The sequence below is a fragment of the Choloepus didactylus genome, chromosome X, assembly GCF_015220235.1.
Source record: "Choloepus didactylus isolate mChoDid1 chromosome X, mChoDid1.pri, whole genome shotgun sequence".
Taxonomy (NCBI): Eukaryota; Metazoa; Chordata; class Mammalia; order Pilosa; family Megalonychidae; genus Choloepus; species Choloepus didactylus.
The window spans coordinates 148,900,456-148,911,527 of record NC_051334.1 but is presented as its reverse complement, the minus strand read 5'-3'; the positions used below and the strand labels follow the sequence as shown (position 1 = coordinate 148,911,527).

The 11,072-nt window shown below is 36.6% G+C and overlaps 1 pseudogene; it reads right to left on the bottom strand.

Moving 5' to 3' along the window:
* Positions 1-756: 756 nt before the first annotated feature.
* LOC119522391 lies at positions 757-2,225 on the bottom strand (annotated as a pseudogene).
* Positions 2,226-11,072: the final 8,847 nt, after the last annotated feature.

Genomic DNA, 11,072 nt, shown 5'->3' with positions numbered 1-11,072 from the left:
TTAGTCTCTAGTGTATCAGAACAGCTAGAAGAAAATAACTAAAATTGTGGAATTGTAACCCAAACCATACTTTGAAATTTGCTCTATAATTACTTGTTAAACTATACTCTAAAAGTTATCACTCTCTTCATGTATGCCATATTTCACAATAAAAAGTTTCAAAAACAAACAAACAAACAAAAAACAAAAGAAATAAATCCCATACCCCTTTTCCTCCACCACCCTTGACCCTTAGCACTGGTGTGGTATATTTGTTACTATTGATGGAAGAAACTTTTAACTATAGTCAATAGTTTTTCATAGGTGCATTTTCCCCCATATACCACTCTGTTACTGACTCCTTCTTGTAGTGATGTACATTGTTCTTGTTCATGAAAGATCATTTTTATATTTGTACTTGTAATCATTGTCATCATCCACCATAGGGTTCACTGTTATACAGTCCTGTATTTTATCCTGCAGCTTTCCTTCTAGTGACTTACTTGATTCTAAACCTCCCCTTTCAACCATAGTCACACTCATAATTCAGTCTTGTTAATTACACTTACCATTATAATGTGCTACTATCACCTCTATCCATTTCCAAGCATTTAAGTTCAATCTAGTTAAAAGTTCCGCACACATTAAGCATCTGCTCCCCATATTCACAGTATCTTAATCTAGGACAAAACATTAACATACGTAAGTAAATATGCAAAGCACCATATATTTTCAATCAGTCACCCATCCTCTGATTCCATGTTAGGGGAGACCAGACTAAAACCATGTTACTATGCTCAAATCAGGCATTGGGTCATTCCATTCATTTGGATTCTGACCAGTAAGAGAATGACATTCTTTCCTTTTGCATTTGGCTGAATAGATTATGTAAATGCTTCTCATTAAGAAAATTCCAGCAATGACTGAGAAGTAACTTCCGCAAATCAAAAACTGAATACTGACTGGAAGCCCCAAGCTTTGGTTGTCAGCTATGGTCACAGTTATGATGGTCTGGATCACCAAAACAGTGAAGGTGTTGATTCCAAACACCAGTGCATGTTTTTCCATGCTAAGATTCACAGTGTTCTGAAATACTGCTATGGTTATAGGAAACATTAAACTTGTATTGTATATCAGATGACCAGCCTACCACACACAAATATTAGTTGTATAATGCAAGAGAAATAGAAAGCCTGCATCCACTGCTGAGAAATCCCAATGCCAACTCTCCCAAAAGATCCCAGTTGATTTTAACATAGCCTACTGCAAAGGCAGCCAGGTCCTACAAAGGTCACAAGGGCATCCAGTCCTTTGTTATATATTGTAGAACTTTGGGACAGTGCTTTGTGATCCCATAGGATTTGAACATAGTTCAAAACGCTTAAAACCTGCCATGGATAAAGCCTACAAGAGGGACCAGTAAAAAAGATGCTTTAAGGAGTAGCACTCCCTCCAATCTTGGAAACACTGTGTAAAATCTCTCAATGCCACAATTTTTTTGGCTTTGGGCTACCCAATTGGCCATCATCCATAGGCTATGAAATGTTGAAAACCTTTTGGTGCACTGGTTGGTGATCCTTACAGGGCTCATCCAAAACAGCATATTTTCCTGATGGCTTTTGAGGATCTTATTTTCTGGGTTTTGCATTGAAAGAACATGCTTTTCTTGGGCATCTGTAGAAAAAGTGAGAAAAGGAAGGCCATGAAGACAGAGGCCAAGGATATGATGTTGAGGTAAAAGTACGACACATTGGCTAGAGATACTAGCACATGGGCCAGCCTGGAGGCTGCCATGTAAGCCACCAGTGTAATGCTGCCACAATAGCTGCTCACTCTCTGGCAATGTTCCTGGCTGATCACACTGTGTATGCATGTATAGTAGGTCACCTCAGTGGCATAAACCAAGCCATAGGTGATCTCCAGTATGTGCGTAGCTTTTAATCCTTGACCAAATATGAGCAGCACCCAGGCCTCAATGAATCTGATGCCCTGTAAGATGATAACTGGATTGTAGTGGACACAATCAGTGAGAATGAACACAGGGAACAGCAGTGCCAGGTAACATTATATCCAAAGAGGAATGATGTCTTTAGTGATCAAGCAAGGCTCATATTTTCATCTGATCCTGCTAAATAAGGCACAGCAAATGGTTCTGATGGTTTCATTATTGAGAATAATCCAAATAAGCAGAGAATTACTGTGAGAAAAACCCAGGAATGGCTTATTGACGTTTAGCCACAATCCATGTCTGGTTAAGCTTGTTATAATCAGGCCAAGATTTGATAGTGCAGAAGCTGATGCTTTGGGGGAAATGAAGTTTTTTTACTTTTGATTTCTCTGTTTTTCTGAGTTTTGTCTTCTTTTTATTCCTTTCTGCACCAAGTTCTGAATGCTGCTTGTCTTGTCACAAATATCTGCAATTGCTGTCCCACAGGTTTTGATATGTTGTGTTCCTGTCTACATCCTTCTCTAGATATTTGCCATTTTCTCTTGCAATTTCTTCTTTGACCCACTGATTGTTTAGGAGTGTGTTTTTTAACCTCCATATATATGTGAAAGTTCTGATTCTTTGGTGGTTATTGATTTCTAGCAACATTCCATTATGGTAGAGAATGTGCTTTGAATAATTTCAATCTTTTAAAATTTATTAAGACTTGTTTTGTGCCCCATCATATGATCTATCCTGGAGAACATTCCATGAGCACTAGAGAAGAAATTATATCCTGGTAATTTTGAATTCAATGATCTATACATGTCTGTTAAGTCTAATTCATTTATCACATTGTTAAGGTTCTCAGTTTCCTTATTGGTCCTGTGTTGAGTTGTTTTACTGAAGAGAGTGGTGTATTGAAGTCTCCCACTCCTATTGTAGAAACAGCTATTGCTCCCTTCAAATTTGCCAATGTTTGTATCTTATACTTTGGAGACTCTTGATTGGGTACATAAACATTTATGATTGTTATTTTTTCCTAGTGAATTGTCCCTTTTATTAGAATATAGGTCCTTATTTGTCTCTTATGACATCTTTGCATTTAAAGTCTATTTTACCTGATATTAGTATAGCAACTCCTGCTTTCTTTTGGCTGCAGCTTGTATGGAATATTTTTTCATTCTTTCACTTTCAATCTCTGTGTTGCTGAGTCTAAGATGAGTCTCTTTTAAACAGCATATTGATGGAGCATACTTTATAATCCATTCTGCCAGTCTGAATCTTTTAATTGTATTGTTTAATCCATTCATATTCAAAGTTATTACTCTAAAGGCAGTTCTTGAACCAACCAACTTATCCTTTGGTTTTTATTTCTCAGATCTATTTCTGCCCCTCTCTCTTTTTTGTTCCTTTTTTTCCCTTACTAATATTCTTCAGTTCTGTGCCCTTCTTCAGACCTCTCTCTCCTTTCTTTTTTTCCGAGCAGTAGAATTCCCTTTGGCATTTCATGCAGGGCAGGTCTCTTGATATCAAATTCTCTCAGCAATTTTTGTTGGTGAAAATTTTAGAATCTCCCTCAATTTTAAGGAGAGCTTTTCCAGATAAATTATCCTTGGCTGACAATTTTTCTCTTCAGAATCTTAAATACATCATACCACTGCCTTCTCACCACTATGGTTCCCATTTAGTAGTCAGTACCTAATATTATGTGGTTTCCCTTGTGTGTGGTGAATTGCTTGTCTCTTGCTGCTTTCAGGAATGTCTCCTTTCTTCTTTTCAGCATGCAACAATCTTATTAGTATATGTCTTGGGGTGGGTCTATTTGGATTTATTCTATTTGGTGTTCAAAACTCTTCTTTGATTTACATACTTATGTCTTTTTATAACTACATTGTAGCTAATTTTTGTAATGCAATAGCTTTTTCTTACTTTATCAAAAAATTAAAACAATTCAAACAAAACACAACAAAATATAAGAAAAACAAATACCTAAAATAACTGTTGCTTCCAACATGTCTCTACCATGCACAAAGAAAATTAATGAACCCTAACAAAACAAAGGAATAAGAAAAAGAAATATCCTAAAATAACTACATTGCTTCCAACATGATCCTACCCAAGAAAGTTTGCAAGCCATAATCATTCCTGAGCATTCCCATAACATTGAGATTACCCTCAACAGCTTATCTGTTCTTATTGGATTCTTGTTCTCCCTCCACCAGTTGCTGTCTATCTCTAGGTCCCCTACATTCTACAATATAAAATATTTATTTTAAATTTTTCAGAGTTCACATTAGCAGTAGCATACACTCTCTCTTTTTGTGTCTGGCTTATTTCACTCAGCATTATATCTTCAAGGTCCATCCATGTTGTCATATGTGTCACGACCCTGTTCCTTCTTACTGGCCTGTAGTATTCCATCATGTGTATATACATTTTGTTTATACACTCATCTGTTGAAGGGCATTTGGATTCTTTCCACTTCTTGGCAATTGTGAATAATGCTGCTATGAATATTGGTATGAAAATATCTATTCATGTCACTGTTTTGAGATCTTCTGAGTGTATACCAAGAAGTGAAATTGCTGGATCAAAGGGTACCTCAATATCTAGTTTTCCAAGGAACCACCAGACTGTCTTCCAGAGTGGCTGTACAATTATATATCCCACCAGCAATGAGTAAGAGTGCCAATTCTCCACATCCTCTCCAGCATTTATTTAGTTTCCTTATTGTTTAATGGAAGCCATTCTAATTGTTGTGAGAAGATATCTCACTGTGTTCTTAAATTGCATCTCTCTAATAATTTGTGAAGATGAACATTTTTTTGTCTGTTTTTTTATCCATTTGTATTCCCTGTTCAGTGAAATGTCTTTTCATATCTTTTGCTCATTTTATAATTGGGCTGTCTGTGCTATTGTTGTTGACATGTAGGATTTCTTTATATATGCAAGATATCAGTATTTTGTCAGTTACATGGTTTCCAAATATTTCTTTACATTTAGTTGGCTGCCTCTTCATTTTTTTGACAAATTCCTTTGAGGTAAAGAATATTTTATGTTTGAGGAGTTCTGATTTACCTATTTTTTCTTTTGTTGCTTGTCATTTGGGTGTAAGGTCTAAGAAGTGGCCTCCTAGTACAAGATCTTGAAGATGATTCCCTATGTTATCTTCTAGGTTTCTTATGGTGCTGTCTCTTATATTGAGGTCTTTAATCCACTTGGAGTTAATTTTTGTGTAGGGTGTGATGTAGGGTTCCTGTTTCATTCTTTTGGATAAGGATGTCCAGTTCTTCCAGCCCCATTTGTTGAAGAGACTGTTATGTCTCAGTTCAGTGGTTTTGGGGGCCTTATCAAAGATTAGTCAACCATAGATCTGGGGGTCTATCTCTGAATTCTCAATTTGATTCCATTGATCAATATGTCTTAGTGTCAGTATCATGCAGTTTTGACTACCATGTCTTTACAGTAAGCCTTGAAGTCAGGAAGTGTAAGTCCTCCTGCTTCATTTTTTTAAAAAAGGTTTTTAGCAATTCAAGACATCTTTCCCTTCCAAATAAACTTGGTAACTAGCTTTTCTAAGTTTGCAAATAGGTAGTTTAAATTTTGATAGGAATTGCATTGAATCTGTAGATGAGTTTGGGTAGAATTGACAAATGACATTTCGCCTTCCTATCCATGAACACAGAATATTTTTCCATATTTTTGGCCTGATTCTATTTCTTTTAGTAAAGTTATGTAATTTTATATGTATAGGTCTTTTACATCCTTGGTTGAATTTATTCCTAGCTACTCAATTTTTTTTTACCTGCTATTGAGAATGGAATCTTTTCCTTGAGTGTCTCTTCAGTTAGGTCATTTCTAGTGTATAGGAATATTACTGACTTATGTGCATTAATCTAGTATCCTGCTACTTTGCTAAATTTGTTTATTACTCATGTAGCTGGGTCATCAATTTTTCAGGGTTTCCTAAATATAAGATTATATCATCTGCAATAATGACAAATTTACTTCTTCCTTTCCAATTTGGATGCCTTTTATTACTTTGTTTTGCCAGATTGCTCTGGCTAGCACTTCTAGCACAATGTTGAATAACAGTGGTGACAGCGGGCATCCTTGTCTTGTTCCTGATCTTAGAGGGAAGGCTTTCAGTCTCTTACCATTGAGTACTATGCTGGCTGTGGGTTTTTCATATATTCCATTTAACATGTTGAGGAAATTTCCTTCAGTTCCTACCTTTTGAAGTGTTTTTACCAAAAAAGGATGCTGGATTTTGTTGAATGCCTTTTCAGCATCTATTGTGATGATAATTTGATTTTTTCCCTTCTGATTGGTTAATGTGTTCTATTACATTGATTTTCTTATATTGAACCATCCTTGCATGCCTGGAATGAACCCCATTTGGTCATGATGTATTTTTTTGAATGTGTCTGTGCCATTTTGAATGTATTATGTCTCTCAACATGTCATTATCTTTGATGCAATCTTGTGTGGGCAGATGTGTTAGTATTGATTAGATTGCAATTATTTGAGTGTTGCCATGGAGATATGATGCACCCAACTGTAGGTGAAAAATCTGATTAGATAACTTCCATGGAGGTGTGGCCACACCCATTCAGTGCCCATTGATTAGTTTACTAGAGCACTATATAAGCTCAGACAAGAGTGAGCTTGCTACAGCCAAGAGGGACACTTTGAAGAATGCACAGCTGAGAGAGAAGCTGTATCTTAGAGACATTTTGGAGACAGCCTTTGGAAGCAAACCTTTATCTGGAGAAGCTAAGAGAGGAAAAATGCCCAAAGAGCAACTAAGAGTGATATTTCTGAGGAATTGCAGCCTAGAGATAGAGCAGACACCAACCACTTGCTTTCCCAGCTAAACAGAGGTTTTCCGGACACCATTGGCCATCCTTCAATGAAGGTACCCAATTGTTGATGCATTACATTGGACACTTTATGGCCTTAAGATGGTAACTTTGTAACCAGATAAACCCCTTTTTATAAAAGCCAATCAATTTCTGATGTTTTGCATCCCAGCAGCATTAGCAAACTGGAACAGTGTCTTTGGATTCAATTTGCAAGTACTTTGTTGGGAATTTTTGCATCAATTTTCATGAGGGAGATTGGGCTGTAGTTTTCTTTTCTTATAGCATCTTTACCTAGTTTTGGTATTAGAGTGAGGTTAGCTTCATAAAATGAATTAGGTAGTGTTCCATTTTCTTCAACTTTTTGCAAGACTTTAAGTAAGATTGGTGTCAGTTCTTTTTGGAAAGTTTGATAGAATTGCCCTGTGAAGCCATCTGGCCCTGGGCATTTATTTGTGGGAAGCTTTTTGATGACTGATTGGATCTCTTTACTTTGATTGGTTTGTTGAGGTCTTCTGTTTCTTCTCAGTCTAGGTTGTTCATATGCTTCCAAGAAATTGCCCCTTTCCTCTACATTATCTTAATCTTTGGCATACTGTTGTTCATAGTATCCTCTTATGATTTTCTTAATTTCTTCAGTATCTGCACCAATGTCCCCTATCTCATTTATTATTTTATTTATTTGGGTCGTCTCTGTTTTTGACTTTATCAGTCTAGCTAAGAGTTTTTCAATCTGGTTGATCTCAATGAACCTACTTTTGGTGTTATTTATTCTATTGTTTTTTGTTGTTGTTCTCTATGTCATTTATTTCTGCTTTAATCTTTTTTATTTCTTTCCTTCTGCTTGGTTTAGGATTAGTTTGCTGTTCATTTTCTAGCTTCTTCAGTTGTTCCATTAGTTCTTTGGATTTAGCTCTTTCTTCCTTTATAAATTATGTATTTAGAGCTATAAATTTCCCTCTCAATACTGCCATCACTGCATCCCATAAGTTTTGAAATATTGCACTATTGTTTTCATTCATCTCTAGATATTTAACAATTTCTCTTGCTATTTCTTCTTTAAACCACTGATTGCTTAGGAGTGTGCTGTTTAACCTCCAGATATTTGTGAACATTCTAAGTCTTGATTGTTATTGACTTCTAGTTGTAGTCCATTGTGATCAGAGAACATGCTTTGGATAATTTTAATCTTTTGAAATTTATTAATGCTTGCTTTGTGGCCCAGCATATGATCTATTCTGGAGGAAGTTCCATGGGCACTAGAGAAGAATGCATATAGTGGTGATTTGGGATTTAATGCTCTATGTATGTCTAAGTCAAAGTCATTTGTCACATTGTTTAGTTTTTTCAATTTCCTTATTGTTTCTCTGTCTGGTTGATCTATCTATAGGAGAGAGTGATGTATTGAAGTCTCCCACAATTATTGTGGAAACATCTATTGCTTCCTTTAGTTTTGCCAATGTTTGTCTCATGTGCTTTGGGGCACCTTGATTGAGTATATAGACATTTATGATTATTTCTTCTCATTGACTTGTGCCTCTTATTAGTATATAATGTTCTTCTTTGTCTCTTATGACATCCTTACATTTAAAGACTATTTTGTCTGAGATTAATATTGCTACTCCTGCTTTCTTTTGGCTGTAGCTTGCATGGAATATTTTTTCCATTCTTACAATTTTTTTGTCTCTGGGTGTAAGATGAGTCTCTTGTAAGCAACATATCGATGATTCAAATTTTTAAATCCATTCTGCCAATCTATATCTTTTATTTGGGGAGTTTAATCCATTCACATTCAATGTTATTACTGTGAAGGCAGTTCTTGAATCAGCCATCATATCCTTTGGTTTGTTTTTGTCAGATATATTTTCCCTCTCTTTCTCTTTATTTCCTTTAATGTATCCTTACTAAAACTCTAGTTCTGTGACATTTTTACACCTCTCTCTCCTTTCTTTTTTTTCTCAGCTGGTAGGGCTCCCTTTATCATTTCTTGTAGGGCAGGTCTCTTGTTAGCAAATTCTCTGAGCATTTGTTTGTGAAGATTTTGAACTCTCCCTCAAATTTGATGGATAACTTTGCTTGATAAAGGATTCTTGGTTGGCAATTTTTCTCTTTCAGGATTTTATATATGTCATGCCACTGCCTTCTCACCTCCATGGTGGCTGCTGAGTAGTCACTACTTAGTCTTTTGTTGTTTCCCTTGCATGTGGTGAATTGCTTCTCTCTTGCTGCTTTCAGAACTTACTCCTTCTCTTCAGCATTTGACAATCTGATCTGAATATGTCACCAAGTGGGTTTATTTGGATTTATTCTGTTTGGAGTTCATTAGGCATCTGTGATTTGAATATCTATGTCATTTAGCAGGTTTGGGAAGTTTTCCCCAACAATGTCTTTGAATACTTTTCCTAGTCTTTTACCCTTCTCTTGCCCTTCTGGAACAACAGTGATTCTTATATTTGTCTGCTTCATGTTGCCCATCATATCCCTGAGATCCATTTTGAATTTTTCAATTTTTTTCTCCACTCTTTCTTTTGTGTTATCACTTTCCAACATGTACTCTTCCAGTTCACTTATTCTTTCCTCAGCTTCCTCTAATCTACTACTGTTCGTATCAAGAATCTTTTTAATTTTATCACCAGTTTCTTTCATTTCCATAAGGTTGTCTGTTTTTTTTTTTTTTATTTACTCCTGCAATTTCTTCTTTATGCTCTTCTAGGGTCTTCTTGATGTCCATTATTTCCTGAACCATGGTATTGGTGTTTGTGATTACTTCTTTGATTAATTTCTCCAAGTTCTTTACCTCCTCTGATTTTTTAATTTGGGCATTTTGGGTTAGCTATTTTTCTGGTTTCTTCATATACTTATAATTTTCTGTTTTATTTTAGGCCTCTTGACATTTGCTTATCATGTTAGGGTTCTTTTAGTATATACAGACTTATTTAAACAATTATCTATAATTTGACAGAGCTACAGATTGATGCAGTGCACTTTCCCTGACATTCCAGCAAGTTGCATTCACAAGCCTTCTCTTATCCTCATTCCACTTCTCCTCAACTTCATTTATACTGTGAGTGAGCATCCAAACCATGTGGATGTCCAATCACTGCACAAATTTTCCATGTGCAATGGAGACCACCAGCCCTGTGGGTGGGGATCATGCCCTGTGCAGTTTGGCAGGGAAGAGGACTTTAAGACTCAGTACTTCCAGCTGTTCCCAGGATTGTTGCTGTGATACCCTGGGGCTATGGTAGGTGTCCACCCTTCAGCTAAGACTCCCTTCAGTCCGTCTCTGCCATGGACTCACAAGTCCCTGGGATTGGTGTACAGCTACTGTCACTTCCATGTGATTCCCCTGTCCCTCATCTGTGCACCCCACAGGCTTCTGTGGAGGAGGAGTTGCACTGTCACAAGCCAGCTGAATCACAATTTCCTTTGATCAGTTCTTGGCCATGGCACTGCGAATGGGTCACTTATGTCTTTTATAAGGGCTGGCTAGTTTTCCACAACTATTTCCTCAAATACTCTTCCTAGTCCTTTACTCTTCTCTTCTCCTTTGTGGACACCAATGATTCTTATATTTGTGTGCTTCATGTTGTCCATCATTTCCCTGTGATCCATTTGAAGTTTTTTTTTTATTTTTTTCACAATTTGTTCTTTTGTGCATTCACATTCAATTGGTCTGTCCTCTGTTTCATTTATTCTTTCTCCTGCCTCTTCAAATCTGCTGTTGTGTCTCTAGTATGTTTTAATTTGATCTGCAGTAACTTTTATTTCCATAAGATCTGCTATTTTTCTATTTACTCTCTCAAATTCTTCTTTATGCTCTTCTAGAGTCCTCTTAATGTCCTTTATGTCTTTAGCTAACCCATTGATTTATTTCTTGGAGATTTGTATGTGTTTCTTTGATTAATGCTCCAAGTTCTGTGTCTCTTCCAGCTTTTAAATTTGGTTGTTTGGCTTGTCCATATCTTCTTGAATCTTCATATGCTTTGTGATTTTCTGTTGACTTCATGGCATTTGCTTATCTTGATATGGTTATTTTGGGAAATACAGCACTATTTGGACATTTATATGAAATTTAGTAGAACCATGGCTTGCTGGAGTGCACTTTCCTTGTCTTCCCAGCTGATGGCACTCTTGAGCTACTTCTTCCCTTTATGCCCATTTTTCCCTGACTACAGCTGTATGCTGGATGGTGTCAAAACCAGGTGGAAACCCAACAGTGCAGCAGTTCTCCATGTGTACCTGGGATTGCCAGACCTTGGATTGGGGGGTGGGGTGGGCACTGTGCACCCCAGCAGAGA